This window comes from Chiloscyllium plagiosum, chromosome 10, assembly GCF_004010195.1.
Source record: "Chiloscyllium plagiosum isolate BGI_BamShark_2017 chromosome 10, ASM401019v2, whole genome shotgun sequence".
Taxonomy (NCBI): Eukaryota; Metazoa; Chordata; class Chondrichthyes; order Orectolobiformes; family Hemiscylliidae; genus Chiloscyllium; species Chiloscyllium plagiosum.
In genome coordinates this window covers 79,244,122-79,261,345 of record NC_057719.1, presented here as the reverse complement: position 1 = coordinate 79,261,345, position 17,224 = coordinate 79,244,122, and the positions used below count along the sequence as shown (strand labels likewise).

The window sequence follows — 17,224 nt, the reverse complement described above, 5'->3', positions numbered from 1 at the left end:
AATGTTCAGGGTATGAGGGTCCTTCCACTCATCCACATTTGGCCCCTCACTAGATGATCCAAATCACACCGGGAAATGGAATTGGTAAGACTGTAACTCTTCACAGTAATTGGTCTATCGCTTTCCGCTCTGCTCACCTAATATGGCACCAAGTCTATTTCTTCCAAAAACAAAAAGGATGTAATGGATCAGTATGCTTTACTTTGTTGGAGGTGCTGTAATAAATGCAAGTTGTTGTTAAGAATGAGGCAATGGAGAACACGTAAAGGCAAAACATTCAAGGCTAAAACCTTAACTGGGAAAGTTGCAACTATTGGGGTATATTTGAATACACTGGAACTTTTCTCCAGCAAACGTATGGCTAAGAGGTAGCCTCAGGGTTTTAAAATTATGATTGGTTTCAATAGGATCATGGAATGAGATCGAGTCAGAGAGATGTACAGCATGGAAACAGACACTTTGGTCCAGCTAGTCCATGCCGACCAGATATCCCATCCCGACGTTCTCATACAAACAAGGACAATAAGCATAAAATAGCTTTATGTAATATAGGGTGAAATAAAAATAAAGTAAAACAAAATATTATGCAGGATATAAGACACAGAAATAGGCCAGTTGGCAAAAAGTGTTCTGCTCCTTTAGAGTTCCTTTCCATCCTTACTTATCAAAAACAACTGTGGTTGCCCTTCCTCCCTCCTCCTCCAAATGGTTCTCTGGCTTTCCCTCAAGTACAACTGATCTTTCAGTTTGACCACTCTTTGGTGGAGTATTCCACCACTCTCTGGATGACGCGGTTCCTTCTGAATTCCCGAATGGATTTCTTGGTGACTGTCTTATATTGGTGGGCTTTAGTTATGCTCTTGCCCACAAGAGGAAACATTCTCTCTGTTTCAGATCATGTCAGCGTTAGAAAGATGTTAATTAAGTTACCCCTCAGCCTCCTCCTTCCTGTCAATCTTTTCCTGATACCTGCATGGTCTTGGTATTACCCTAAGCTTTCTCTGCACCCTCTTCAGTGCCATAAACACTACTTATAACATGGTAACCAAGGTGGCAGTGCATGATTTGCTCTTTAAAAGGGTCAATACAGTCACAATGGATCGAATGGCCTTCTTCTGTGCTGTAACAGTTTTAACTACACTGAGCGTAGTGAGGTCTAACAACGTTCAATGCAGGTTAAGCAGACCGTCCCTACTTTTGAATTATAACCATCCAGAAATAAAGTTTGGTGTGTGATGTGCTTTTTTAAAAAAAAAAAAATGGTCTTGCTAACCTGTAGTCTTTCGCTGACCACTCATTCCATGCACACACCACCCTCTTCATGAAAATGTTGGCCCTTAGGTCCCTTTTAAACCTCTCCAGTTTTGGACGCCCATATCCCGGCGAGAAAAAAAAAGACCCTGACTATTCAGCCTATCCATGCCCCTCATGATTTTATGAAATGAGATAAAAATTCAGATCCTAGAAGCAGCTAGAAGTCAGGAAAATGGAAGAAAGGGAGGGGCTCAAGAAAATAGCAATCACCTGAGAATTTGTGTTTGCCCACTGAGATCAGTTTGTTCTTAGAGCAGAATGTGTCTGGTCTAATAAGAAAAGGTGGCACTGGAAGAATTGGTTTTTGAGAATGTGATGGATGAAACAGATCAAGTATCAGTGGGGAACATTTAGAGGACAGTGATCATTGTCTCATAAGGATGATGGTTAAAAGGATAATCGAGAGTCTCAATTAACTGGGGGAGAGCTGACTTAAATGGAGCAACAACAGGCACAACAGTGGCTCAGTGGTTAGCGTTACTGCCTCACTGCACCAGGGAGCCAGGTTCAATCCTAGCCTCAGGTAAACGTCTGTATGGAGTTTGCACGTTCTCCCGGCTTTTGTGTGGGTTTCCTCCGGATGCTCTGGTTTCTTCCCACAGACCAAAGATGCGCCTGTTAGGTGGATTGGAAATGCTAAATTGCCCATAGTGTTCAGGGCTGTGCAGATTAGGTGGATTAGCCATGGAAAATGCAGGATTATGATGGGGGTGAGGCTGGATGGGATGTACTTTGGAGAGTCAGTGTGAACTTATTGGGCCAAATGACCTGTTTCTACACTATAGGGATTCTATGAGAGTGCTGTGTTGGATAGACTAGAATGAAATAATACCAAAGTATTGTGGATGCTGGAAATCTAAAACAAGCATAGAAAATGCTGGAGAAACTCAACATGGATGGTTGCATCTGCGTAGAGAGAAACAGAATTAAATGTCTTGCATTCAGTATGTTTCACGTCTGAGAAGTGCCAGTTAATATCTGGAGTTAAAGTTTGTAGGAAAATCTGTAGCTGACAAAAGGCTACTTTCAAAAAGAGGTGGTTTGAACACTGCAAAAGATATATTTCCTATAAAGTGAAAGTAGGATAAACCAATCCGGACATGTCAGAATTGTACAGCACAGAAACTCTTCAGTCCAACTCATCTATGCTGACCAGATATCCTAAATTAATCTAGTCCCACCTGCCAGCACTTGGCTCATATTCCTCTAAACCGTTCCCATTCACATACCCATCCAGATACCTTTTAAATGTTGTAATTGTACCAGCCTCCATACCTCTTCCGCTAACAACTCATTTCATGCACACACCACCCTCTTCATGAAAATAGATTCCTTAAGTCCCTTCTAAACCTCTCCCCTCTCACCTTAAACCTAGCTTTGGACGCCCATATCCTGGGAAAAAAGACCTGGACTATTCAGCCTATCCATGTCTCCCTCATGATTTTATGAAATGAGATAAGAATTCAGATCCCAGAAGCAGCTAGAAGTCAGGAAAATGGAAGGAAGGGAGGGACTCCAGAAAATAGCAATCACCTGAGAATTTGTATTAAGTACATTTCTGGAACTGTGGCTGACTAATGTTAACAAATCTCTGTAGAACTGTGATTTGAGGAATCTGTGATAAGAGTCTTTCTCCATCAGGATGTGCACTTTAATCTGTGCCAAATTAAAACATGATAAAGCAGGGTGGAGAACATTCTTCTTAACTACCTCTTTGATATGAAAATCAATGTTCACTTCTTTTGATGGACTTCATCCTCGGTCTTAAAAAAATAGCTAGTTAGATAGCTGATGCATTGGCTTTAATTTCCCAAAACTCATTAGGGGAAGATTATATTAAATTGGAAGCTAACAAATGTACCCCCTTTATTCAAAAAAATCAGGAACACGAAAAGAAGACTAGATACCCATATGCTCAGCATCTCACATGTGGTAAATATTAGAAGCTGTGAATAAAGAAGTTGCAGCAGTGCACTTGGATAATCAGATAGAGTCAAGATGGGATTGTGAAAGGGAAATCAAACAAACAAACAAACAAACAAAATCTGTTGGAGATCTTTGAGGAGGTAACACATGTTGTGGATAAAGAACGGGCGAGTGTACTATACTTCAGTTTCAGGTGACATTTGATAATTTGCCACACCAAAGGTTATTGTGGTCATTGTATAGGCAGCAGCATATCGGTATGGACAGAAGACTCACTGGCTATCAGGAAGCAGAGATTTGGAAGAAATGTTTTTGTTTTAAGTTTAGCTTGGCAAGATGCAATGAATGGTGTACCAGTGGTCAATTCTGGGAACTAACTGTTCTTTCATTGTTTTCTAAAAGACTTGAAATGGAAGAAGGATGGAAAGTATGGTTGTCCAGTTTGCTGATGACAAGGATAGCAGGTAAGTAGCTTGTACTTAGGCTACAAGAAATATATTTTTAGGTTAAGTGACTGGCAAAAGCCTGGCAGAGAGAATGAAATGTGAGTAAAATGAAATTGGACATTTTGGCTGAAAGAATTAAAACACACACTATCAATAAGAGAGGTTGCAGAGCTCCATGACAGAGAAGGATCTGGGTGTTGTAATGCACGAGTCATCACAAAAAACTTTGCATGTCAGTACATCAAGAAATTAGGAAATATTAGAGTGTCATAAGGTCATACAACACAGAGACCCTACAATCCACCTCGTCTATGCCAACCAGACATCTCAACCTGACCTAGTTCCTTTTGCCACCGTTTGGCCTATATCCCCCTCAACCTTCCTGTTTGTATATCCTTCCAGATGCCTTCTAAAATGTTGTAAATATACTAGCCTCCACCACTTCCTCTGGCAGCTCTTTCCATACATATACCACCCCCTGCATGAAAACATTACCCGTTATGTCCTTTTTAAATCTTTTCTCTCCCACCTAAACCTATGCCCTCTTCTTTTGGACTCCCCCACCCTGAGGATAAGACCTTGTCTATTTACCCTATCACTACCCTTCATAGTTAAAAATCACACAACACCAGGTTATAGGCCAACAGGTTTAATTGGAAGCACACTAGCTTTCGGAGCGACGCTCCTTCATTAGCTCCGAAAGCTAGTGTGCTTCCAATTAAACCTGTTGGACTATAACCTGGTGTTGTGTGATTTTTAACTTTGTACACTCCAGTCCAACACCAGCATCTTCAAATCATGATTTTATAAACCTCTATAAAGGTCACCCCTCAGCACTTAACGCCGCAGGGAAAAAGCCCAAGCCTATTCAGCCTCTCTTTATAACTCAAATCCTCCAGTCCTGTCAACATCCTTGTTAATCTTTTCTGCGCCCTCTCAAGTTTAACAACATCCTTCCTATAGAGGGGCGACCAGAATTGTACACAGTATTCTAAAACCGGCCTCACCAATGTCCTGTGTGGCCACAATGTGATGTCCCAACTCGTATACTCAAAAGTTCTGACCAATGAAAGCAAGCATGCCAAATGCCTTAGCCACGTTGTCTGCCTGTGACACCATTTTCAAGGAACTATGCACTTGTTCCCCCAATCTCTATTCTGCAACACTCCCCAGGGCCCTGCATTAATTGTCTAAGTCCTGCCTTATAAATGCAAAACCTCGCATTTATCTAAATTAAACTCCATCTGCTACTCCTCGGTCCATTGGCCCATCTGATCAAGGTCCCGTTGTACTCAGAGCCTTCTTCACTTTCCACAATTCTGAGGGTTGGTGTGAACTCAATGGGCTGAATGGCTTGCTTCCACACTGTAGGGTTTCTATTATTCTATGAGCTGAAGGCAGAACAACAGGCACTGCAGTGCATTGCAGAAGGGGAAAGGGACCTAGATTCTTTGTACCAGGAGGCAGTCACAACTATGAGAGTTAGGTTATCTTATTTGGTCAGTTTTCACAAACAAGAGACTGCAAATGTGAGCGATTAATGTAAAAGGATCTAGAACACAGGAGCGTCAATACTGCAATTGTCCAAGAAGTCTGAGCTGCATGGAAGATGAGATTGTTATTCCCTAATATAGTCTGAAGGAATGCCTGAACCCTAACAGAACAAGGGAACAATGGATGAATTTATTGAATAATGTGGAGTAATCAATGGGGGTGAGAGTTTTATGGAGTGAGGCTAACTAAAATAAAGCTGTCAGTAAGAATGTGGATTTGGACTTTCCTTATACAAAAAGATCTTCCAGTATATCATATAGGCAATGATTACCCACTCCTGTTACCTTAAAAGGAGCCTTATAACCAGTGGAGGAAAGAGTATGTAGACCTTGGTTACTTTACCAGAGAGGCATGTCTAAGCACTTTGGTCACTATATAGAGGCGGGATAAGAAGCAACTTTTTTTTCCCCCGAATTGGAGCTTGGTGGTTTGATCACAGATGAATGTTTGGGCAAATTATTAACTTTTATGGATTAAACATATCAAAAGAAATATTTATTGACTGCTTACGATGTCTAGTCATATTTTGACACATTTAGAAAACTTTGGGTAGTACCGTGGAAGCAAACATAATGGAATTCAGTAGGTTGCACGCAAGACTGCAGGAGTTTCATTTGAAAAGTGCCCAATCTGTCCCGCATTCAAATAATCAAACCATTGGACTGTGTTAGAGCATCAAATACAGGCAGACTTCTTACTTTGTTAGGTGTTAAATTGGTGTATAAACATACACAGCTAGCAGAACGATTGGAAGCACTAAAATAATTCTGGAGAAAAGAATTCCTTTTAAGAAGCATTCATTGCACAAAAGGGTCAATAAGCAATATGACAGACAATGTTAAGTTGACGAGACTGTCCAAATGCAGGTTGCAAACAAAACTAGAAAGAGCAACTGCAGTGGACAGAAACATTACTGATATTTTTGAGAACTGGTGATTTATAGTAAGGGAACAAACCCCAGAAATGCTTAAAATGTAGACAATGTTTCACATGCATTTCAAAGTACCATTATGCCATGAACTGTCTCAAATCCTATAAAGTATTTGAAACTAAAAATGAATAGTAGATTTGGAAGAAGTAGATGGAGAAACAGTTCAAAGAGAGGGCATTGCATTTAATACAATAAATTTAAGTCCTCTGATAAATGTATTGACAGCACAGTCTTTCAATTACTGCAGATGTCCAATGTTACGTACGTGAAATAGACTGGCTAAAATGCTTCCTCGACTTTCAGAGTAATAAGGAGCACAGTTAAGGAATTGCAGAGTGCTACCAGATTCAGATTTGAGAATGATAACACATTGAAATTGTTTTGTAAAAGAGCCAGAATCATTTTTTTGAAGTGGCTGCAGTGTCTAGTGAAGTCCCCTTTTTAGTAGGTAAACCATTGATGAGGAAATACAGTTGAAACTGGGCATGAAAAATTACAAACCTATTGTATTTGCAAATCCTGAATTTGCAACTGACACAATCAGGGCACTATGATTCTTTCAATGGAACATAACCTCTCCAGAATCAGAAGCTGATGCAGCAAAAAGCATTGGCAGACATAACTTAAAGGAACTCTAGTTACTGATAAACAATTATGAACCATCCGCATATAACTTGAGTAGTTAAAACTCTAATCCTCTTCTAAGCTTCACACACATGCACGCACTCAAAAAAAAGGGTGTTGTGGGAAGAGGGAAAGACAATGATGATAGTTCAAATGGTTCCCCCTGCAGAATCCATGGAGATCCTTTTGGCTCGTCAGGATGTGCTCTTCCTTAATCTGCCTTCTCCAGATACTTTCATTGGCTTGTTAGGAGGCACAGAGCAACCGCTTCATATTTGTGAAGTTTCTGACTTCCTGGCTAAGAAATCACAACTTCTTGCAACCACTGAAGGGAAATAAACTGACGTTCCTCAGGGTCCAGGTTTTTTTACCCCACCGCAGAGAAAACAGATAACTCCTCATTTGGAGCTCCAAAAACTTCTTCCTACATATATTTATACCCTCAAGCAGTTCAGCTACGCAGAAGCCAATCACAAAGCTTTTTGCAGGCAGAAAGCCTTTATCAATTATAAATAATCATCATACCACAAGCCAATACATAACTTGTTGCTAAATGTTGCTCCATTCAGACAGTGTCCCCTGGCTCCAGCTCATTTTTAATGAGACTTATCCTCCTGCTTGAACAACAGCTGTGCAAACAGCATTTACAATGAGTTTCAGGAAACTTGCCTTTAAAAAGCATTGTCATCCTCAACAATCCAAGGCTTTTAAAACAGTCCTTTTCCCATTTCAGTCCAGAATGAAAAATACAAAATAAAAATAAAAAGATCTGTTTTTACAATGAAATGCGATCATGAGTAGAGAAGGGAAGGCCACGAGAAAGTATTTAAGTGCTGGATTAATGTACAGGACAAGTGGAAGGAGGTTAGGCCGATGGTTAGGAAACATGAAGTACAAAGATGAAAGGGTGGGGGTGGGGGAGGGAGTGGGGACTGGTAGCGAATTGAACAACAGCAGTCCAGAAGGTGATACACAACAAGTTAGTGCACTTGCTTTAACAAGGACAAGAACACCAGGATTACCATCAGGAGCAAAAGCCCATGTGTGATTGAAATGCCTTAGACGCCATGAACAAACTAGAAGACAAATTAGTAAAATATACCAAACAGCGAGAACCACCAAGCTGGAGAGAATTTGGGTTCCAAATTAAGAAACGGAACTTCAAAGGCCAACATTTCAGGATCATAATCAGAGCCACTTGCAAATTGCCATCGGGCAAATCAGATGAGAAGGAGGAAAGTATGGCTCAGACTGGTGTGGGGGTAGAGGATTCCAGTTTGTGAGGCACTTGCACCCGTCCTGGAGAAAGTAGGGTCTGTCTCCACCTGAACAATATTTGGATCAATGTTCCTGCCTACCACATAACTAGAGAGAGGATTTTAAACTGAACCAAAAAAAAAGACAAAATTTCAAAATTGGGAAGACATGCAAAATCAAAGAGTCATGGTCAAAGACAGTTATATTGATATGAAAAATTATAAACAGACTATGATGTAGAGGGATAAATAATATGAATCCAATAGTCAACAGATAAGATTAGAATCTGTGAAGTGAATAAGGGTAACACTAAAGGCTCTGTATCTGAATGCACGCAACATTTAAAACAAAACAGATGAACTAAGCGTGCAAATAAATAGAAGTATAATTTGGCCATTTTTGTAGGGATATGTCTGCAGGATGACATGGATTCTGACCTGAATCTCGAAAACATTTGGGAATGACAGGCGACTAAAAAATGGTGCAAGGATGGGTCTATTAGTTAGTAATGAAACTCACTCAATAAAGAGGGATTACTTAGGTTCAGGAAACTAAGATTGGAAATGGTTAGGTAGAAATGAGAAATGATAAAGACAAGAAGTCATTATCAAAGTGGCTTACAGGCACTATAACTAACTGTACCCACAATTAGGGTGGGTATAAAGGCAGATTTAAAAAGAGAGCTTCTCTGGTGACACAGAGGGAATTGGAGAGTGAAGAATCACTTGTGTATGTGTTTGATACGGACAAGTTGAGTGAGTGGGCAAATGCACAGAGTAACATGTGGATAAATAGGGGAAAGTTTTTAAATTGCACTTGTCAGGGGAAGTTGCCTGGTATGGGCTGAAAGGGGGTGTTTATCTGACAAAGGAGTCGCAGATAGAGGTGGGGAGCAAAATATATCCGTAGCATTTCTAATTGCACTTCTTACATTGGCAGGTTTGCGCCCACACCTCCCCCCTCACCAAATCTGCGCCCACACCTCCCCCCCTCACCTCCATCTAAGGCCCTAAAGGATCGTTCCACATCGGACAGAAATTTACTTGTACTTCCTCACACATCACCTACTGTATCCGTTGCATCCAATGTGATCTCCTATACATCGGGGAGACAGGACGCCAACTTGCAGATCATTTCAGAAGACGTCTCAGGGACACCCGCACCCACCAACTTCACTGCGCCAAGGCCAAACACCAACACCCCCTCCCACTCCACCAAGACCATGCAGGTCCTGAGCCTCATCCATCGCCAAACCCTAACCACCCACACCTGGAGGAAGAATGCCTCATCTTCCATCTTGGGACCATGCAACCACACGAGATAAATGTGGATTTCACCAGTTTCCTCATTTCTCCTCCTCCACCTTATCCCAGTCCCAAGCCTCTAGCTCTGCATTGCCCCCTTCACCTGTCCATCACATTTCCCATCTACCTACTCCACCTTCCTCTCCAAACTATCACCTTCCCCCCCGCCACCTTCATCTACCTATCATATTCCCAGCCATCTTGCCCCTAGCCCTACCCATCCTCCCTCCCATTTATTTCTCAGCACCCCCAGTCCACAAGCCTCATTCCTGATGAAGGGCTTATGCCCAAAACGTTGATTCTCCTGCTCCCTGGATACTACCTGACATGCTGAGTTTTTCCAGCAATACACGCTCGATCATGTGGACAAATTTAAGGCTAACTACTTTTTAGCAAAAGCAGAAAAGAAATATCTGAATAGCACTAGTTAGGAAAGGAGGGAAGTGAAATAAGACCTGGACGTCCCAGTGAATATTCACACCCTCTACCACTGACAGACTGTGGTAACAATATGTACCATCAATAAAATGCATTTTCAATAGCACTTTCCAATCCCATGACTGCCACCACCAGAAAGATCAAGGGCTGCAGATACATGGGAACACCACCACCCATGAGATCCCTATTAAACCACAAACCATTGAGACTTGGAACTATATTGTCATTCCTTCAGTTCACTGGTGTAAAATTGTGGAGCTCACTTCCTGACAGCAGTACAACTGTACCTACAGAGGACTGCAGAGAATCAAGAAAGCAGCTTGCCACCATCACTTTCTCCAGAGAAATTAGGTATGAGTAATATTCACAAGCCTAGCCAACGTCCACATCCCATGAAGCATTAAAGAAAATGCTAAGCTCTGGAATTCCCTCCTCGAACTTCCCATGGTTCCTCTTCTCCATTACATTGCTTCTTAAAACTGACCCCTTGAGCCATGCTTTTGGTTACCAGCCTGATATTGTCACATTTGACTTTGCAGCAAACGTTATTTGACAATACTGCTGTGAAGTGCCTTGGGACAGTTTGTGTGTTAAAGATGCTATACAAATGCAAGATTTTTTTTGTTGAATTTACAAGAGCTATTTTTTGCCAAAACAAATTAAATCATGGACCCGCTGTGATCTGTACATTCTTACTGTTAACCTTTAACCCATGGTATCTGCAGAAATAACTGCAAATTTAAGCTTCCACTTCCAGAAGCACAGAGTGCAATTGCCCTTCAAATAAACAGTGAAATAATTTCAAGACCGTTATCACACTTCTTCAGAACTTCAAACTTTATGATGGGAGATCTACAAGACTCTCAGAATTCCCTAGCTAGTAACGAGTACTGCGAGTTGGTAAGTTAGTGCCATTTTCACCCTTGGAAAGTGTTAATCTTTCAATCGTGCAGTGATGTGGGAGTATTGTATTGTCAGAAGGGCTATCTTCTACCTGACCATTTAAACCTGGATAGCTTTGTGAACACAAATTGCTATTTTAAAAAAATAGGTAAACTCTTCCCAGGATCCTGGCCAGAAGTGATTCCTCAGACATCAATCAAAACAAACTCATCTGTTATGGAACCCTACTGTGTGCAAATTAGCTGCTCTGTGGCTTTGCAATCATGAGTGAACTTCAAAAGCAGTCGCTTGTAAGTGGGGTTTGGAATGCTATGATGCAGTGTTGGCTTTGTGTCCTTCCTCATTTTGGGAACCATTCCCAGTTCAGAAACAGCTGCAATCTCTTCCTCAACTTGCTGTAATTCTGGATGCAGCTCATGGTCAGCCAGCTGCCGACCAATGGGGTTAGAAGCCAAGTGGAGTACCAGAGAGAATGGGGGTGAAATCAAAAGATCACAACCGAGTTTGAGCCCTGCTCACCTAATGAGTAAAAACCTCAAAAATGAGGAACAGCAACATCAGTTACATATTGCTTTCTATAAACCCAGCAACAACAATTATGTATACACACATTTAAACATACAAGTACACATAATGGATGCCAGTTTGCTTGCTGAGCTGAAATTTTGTTTTCAGATGCTTCGTCACCATATACTAGGTAACATCATCAGTTAGCCTCTGGTGAAGCACTGGTGATATGGCTCACTTTTTATTTATGTGTTTAGATTTCTTTGGGTTGGTGACATCATTTTCTGTTTTTTTTTCCTCAGGGGTGTGGTAAATGGGATCCACGTCAATGTGTTTATTGATAGAATTCTGGTTGGAATGCTTCCAGGAATTCTCACGCATGTCTGTTTGGCTTGTCCTAGGATGGATGTGCTGTCCCAGTTGAAGTCGTGTCCTTCCTCATCTGTACGTAAGGATACTAGTGAGAGAGGGTCTTGTCTTTATGCGGCTAGTTGATGTTCATGTAGCCTGGTGGCTAGTTTTCTGCCTGTCTGTTCAATTTAGTGTTTGTTACAGTTCTTGCAAGGTATTTTGTAAATGACTTTAGCTTTGCTTGTTGTCTCTATAGCGTCTTTCAGGTTCATTAGCTGCTGTTTTAGTGTTTTGATGGCTTTGTGGACTACCATGATGCCAAGAGGCCAGAGTAGTCTGGCACTCATTTCAGAGTTGTCTTTGATGTAGGGGAGAGTAGCTAGGGTTTCTAGACATCTTTTGTCTGCTTGCTTGGGTTTGTTGCTGAGAATGCATTGGACTGTATTCAATCGGTACTCGTTCTTTCTGAATACACTGTTTAGGTGATTTTCCCCTGCTCTGCGTAGTTCCTCTGTGCTGCAGTGTGTGGTGGCTCATTGAAACAACGTTGTAATGCAGCTTTGTTTGTGGATGTTGGGATGATTGCTTCTGTAGTTCAGTATTTGGTATGGATGTGTTGTTTTCCTGTAGACGCTGGTTTGAAGTTCCCCATTGGCTGTTCTCTCTACTACGACATCCAGGAATGGCAGTTTGTTGCTGCTTTCCTCCTCTTTAGTGAATGTTATGCCAGTAAGGGTGTTATTGATGATCTTGAAGGTTTCCTCTAATCTGTTTTGTTTAGTGATGACAAAGGTGTCATCCACGTAGTAGACCCAGAGTTTGGGTTGGATGTTTGGCAGAGTTGTTTGTTTGAGTCTCTGCATTACTGCCTCTGCTAAGAACTCTGATATTGGAGATCCTGTGGGTGTTCCGTTGGTTTGTCTGTAGGTTTGGTTGTTGAAGGTGAAGTGGGTGGTAAGGCATAGGTCCACTAGCTTGACAATACTTCCTTGCTGATGAAGTTGGTGGTGTTTGGTGTATGTGTCTTTGGTTTTTCTAATAGTGTGGTCAGTGTTTCTTTGGCCAGGTTAATGTTGAAGGATGTGAATAGGACTGTAACAAACACTACATTGGACAAACAGGCCAACTAGCCACCAGGATACATGAACATCAACTAGCCACAAAAAGACATGACCCACTCTCACTAGTATCCTTACATACAGATAAGGAAGGACACCACTTCAACTGGGACAACACATCTACCCTAGGACAAACAAACAGAGATATGCATGAGAATTCCTCGAAGCAGGCATTCCAACTGGAACTCTATCAACAAACACATTGAGTTAGACCCCATCTACCACCCCGAGGAAAAAGAACATGAAATGACATCACCAACCCAAGGTAACCTAAACACACAAATAAAAAGCAGGTCACACCAAAAGTGCTTCACCGGTGGCTAATGTTACCTAGTATGGTGATGAAATGTCTGAAAATAAACCTTCCAGCTCAGCGAGCAAACTTACATCCAGCACCACAACCTGAGCTACAAATCTTCTCAAAGCTCATTAATACACAAAGTGTCACAAAGCATGGAGCATTTTAAAGCTTAATTGAAAACTAAGCCACATTAGGAAGCTGTCAGAGCAGATAGTCAAAGGCTTGGTAAGAGAGATAAATTTGAAAGAGAATCTTAAAAGGAGGAAAGGGAAGGAGAGAGATGGGCGTAATTACAGAGCTCAGGGCTTTGGTAATTGAGGACACAGCTGCCACGGGTAGAGTGATTAAAATCAAGAGAGAATTGAAGGAATGCGCATATCTGGGAGGGCTACAGAGGGATGTTTGACAACTAGTCTTACAACTTCAAGTTAAAAATCACACAACACCAGGTTATAGTCCAACAGGTTTAATTGGAAGCACACTAGCTTTCAGAGCGACGCGCCTTCATCAGGTGATAATGGACGGCTCAATCCTAACACAGAATTTATAGCAAGAATTTACAGTGTGATGCAACTGAAGTTATACATTGAAAAACTGATTGCCTGTTGAGCCTTTCATCTGTTAGAATACAGTGATAGTTTCACTTCTTTATGTGTAAATCACAAAACCTTTTTTTTTAAAAAGTTAGTTCAAGTTAGTGCAGGATGTTGATAAAAGTGGTGTTGAATGCCATCAGCATACATGTTTAAAACCCCTTACTGTGTCTTTGAATGATGTTGCCAAAAGACAGTATGTAGTTGAGAAATAAGAGGAGGACCAAGGATAGATCCTCGAGGGACACCAGTGCTAATGCAGTGGGAACAGGAAGGGAAGGCAATACAAGTGATTGTCTGGGAGAGCTTACAGTTCCCACAGTCACATAGGAGGTCATCGTGACTTTTATAAGAGCTGTCTCAGTGCTACAACATGGCAGAGGCAGAAATCTGCTTGGAGAGATTCAAATAGGATATTCAGAAAAAATGAGTACAGATTTCAGAGGAGGCAGGACACAAGTTCTTTAGAGAGGAAAGGGAGGTTGGGAGATGAGACAGAGATTATAAAAAATACTGGGGTCAAGGGTCAGCTTCAAGAGCAGAGGGCTAATTCTGACAAGATTTCAAAGAACTTGTTTTTATTTTGTATCATTCAGGTTAAGATTAGATTAGATTTGATTCCCTACAGTATGGAAACAGGCCCTTCAGCCCAGCAAGTCCACACTGACCCTCCGAAGAGTAACTCACCCAAACCCGTTCCCCTACCCTATATTTACCCCAACTAATGCACCTAACACTATGGGCAATTTAGTATGGTCAATTCACCCAACCTGCACATCTTTGGATTGTGGGAGGAAACCCACACAAACACGGGGAGAATGTGCAAACTCCACACAGATAGTCACCTGAGGTGGGAATTGAACCTGGGTCCCTGGCATTGTGAGGCAGCAGTGCTAACCACTGAGCCACCGTGGTTTGGGGATAGTGGTAGAGTCGTTACAACATGCCTTGGTGCTCCTGCTTAAGCCAGCTACATACCAGGGTAACCCACTTGTCTGAGTCAGAAAATCGTGGGTTCAAGTCCCAGAGAATTGAGGTTGTGACCCAGGATGAGAAACCCAGTGCGTGCTGAGGAAGTGCTTCAGAAGTGTCATCTTCTTGAATGAAATACTAAACAGACCACCCTCTCAGGTAGATGTTAAAGAATCCCACAGTATTACTTGAAAAATGAAAGGGGGTAGGGGGAGTTCTCCCTGCTTTTTGCCAATATTTATGCCCCTGTTAATTTATTCATCCCCTTTATTTATTCTTCTGTTAATTTAGCTTACTGAATTGGTTGTCTCACTTTACGTTGCACACCTAACTATGCTTTGGAAATACTAATCGGTGAGAAAGAACTTTCAAGAAATGCTCAGATTTAGAAAGGTGCTAGATAAATGCAACTTCTCTATCTTTTTGTCCTATGACATTAATCACATAGAGCATTCTGCACTATGTACTGTGGCTCCTAGAAACAGTTCTGGAAAATACATAAGATACAAATCTATCATTAATAAATTATTAGCCCATAGTTCACACCAGTATTAAAACTACTCTTTTCAGACATTGTAGAAACTCAGCTGGGTGTTTATAACTCATGATATCAATAGGATGCACACTCATAACCATAGCAGGTTCCAATTGACATTCGGCCACCCCAATGCTTCTGTGCAAGTTCGAAATGAATAGGACTAGCCAAAAGGGAAAGCACCGGACGACACTTGAGTGATACGTCATAACACAGTGTTTTGGTCCGACACACAGTCTAGTTCTCCTTTCCATTGCACCTACATAAACATAACAATGTATATTGTCCATACCAGTGTTTACACTCCACGCAACTTCTCTTCTACCCTATTCATCAATCCCTACAAACATATTCTTCTAATCCTTACTTTTTCTCAAACATTGTCATCTTTTTCTTGAATGCCACCTCCCCCCTCCCCATTTATTTTAACTACACCTTCTAACACAAATTCCACATTCTCGCAAATTGCTTATTTGATTCATTTGTGGCCATCTCATACCAAGTATGGGCTCCTTGACAAGGAGAAAGAACTTGTGGTTAGCACTGCTGCCTCGCAGCACCAGGGACTCGGGTTCGATTCCTGCCTCGAGCGACCGTCTGTGTGGGATTTGCACATTCTCCCCTCGTTCTGTGTGGGTTCCCTCTGGTTTCCTCCCACAGTCCAAAGACGTGCAGGTCAGGTGAATTGGCCATGGGAAATTGCCCATAGTGTTCAGGGTTGTGTAGGTTAGGTACATTTGTCAGGGGTAAACCTCGAGTCGGAGGGTAGGGGAATAGGTCTGGGCGGCTTCCTCTTCGGAGGATCGGTGTGGACTTGGTGGCCAAAGAAAAAACCGTTTCCTCACTGTCGGGATTCTATAATGGTTCTATGAACTTCACAGCATTTATCCTGTTAAGCTCCATCATTTTAAAGTCTTCCATTACATCACATCTCAGACTCTCCTATGGTTTTCAAATAGAGTCCCTACTCACTGCACAGTTGAATGTGACCATTCCGGATTACAGTATACAGAGAGAAGCAAATACCAGTTTATCACATGTATCTGTCATCACGGCCACATTGGTGTGACACTGATAACCATTTGATTAGAGGCCAATTAGCAGTAAAGGGCTGAGACACAGTGAAACCTTCATGTTGGTGTCAGTGTCATCGCTATGATATTAACCACAGGGTAAACAGTAATCCAACAGTGAAATCTTATCACCACCATCTCACAACGTTTGCCAAAATCCTTTCAGTAAATGCACATCCTTTCAATCATCTAAACCTATCACCCACTCTCTCCATGCCCTCCACACCCAATCGTCCACCCCTCTTTGTGCGCTCCACCCCAATCACCCACCCTTTCCATACCCTCCTCCTTCATCCATCCTCATTATGCACCCCCCCCCCATTCTCTCCCTCCACACCTATTCTCTCCCCAAATACCCTCTCTCCGTTCCACCCCCCCCCCAAAAAGTTTGTCTGCAGATCCCTCATTTCGTGTCCGAATTTGTCTCACAATTCTCCCAAGCCCACGTACCCACGGGATTTCGTCGGAAATGCAAAGCAACTTCAATTTTAAAACAAAACTCTGGGGGTTTCCAGGAACAGCCAGAATCAGGCGGGATTCTGCTGCTGCTGCTACTTCTTACCAGGGGGATGTGGCCCACGATCGGGTGAAGGATTTCCTTCCTCCAGCAGTTGGGGTAGGCGGCTGGAAGATTTGCCACACGCAGACTCTCGCCTGTCGATTTCAGCTGAAACTGACAAACCCGCCACCGCCCCCAGCGCCACCGCGCATGCGCCAAAACTTGCCCCAAAACTTTCAAAAAGTTCTCCCGTCCCCGCCCTGTCGTCATCCATTCCCAAAAACTCCACCTTCTCTCTCGTCCGAGCCTTTGATTGGATCTTGTGCCTTTCAAAAAAAAACTTTAGAAAGTGTACACAATGTCAAAAAAAAAAGCCTCAGATACACAGAACTTAAAAGACTGAGAGAAGAGATACATTGGCTAATGTAAACTTCACTATGAATCCCACTCGCAAAAAAAATACATTTTCACCACCAGCGTTTGAACACCTGACGTTTTCAGTAGAATTGCAGTCTCGTTAAATTCTTCAATCGAAGTTGTTTTAGGTTTGCACCAACGCTTCAAGTTCAGTATTTTGC

The 17,224-nt window shown here is 42.0% G+C and overlaps 1 protein-coding gene across 6 annotated transcripts in view; it reads right to left on the bottom strand.

The window, feature by feature from the left end:
- The window catches only part of LOC122553810 (pleckstrin homology domain-containing family G member 3), a 195,418-nt gene extending 178,577 nt beyond the window's left edge, over positions 1-16,841 (bottom strand). For 5 of the 6 annotated variants that reach the window (XM_043698160.1, XM_043698161.1, XM_043698174.1 and 2 more), the window contains exon 1: positions 16,710-16,811. The gene's annotated coding sequence lies outside the window, so the exon portion shown is untranslated. Of the gene's footprint in view, positions 1-16,709 lie in introns of all 6 variants that reach the window. The other variant, XM_043698173.1, reaches the window with a different exon arrangement.
- Positions 16,842-17,224: the final 383 nt, after the last annotated feature.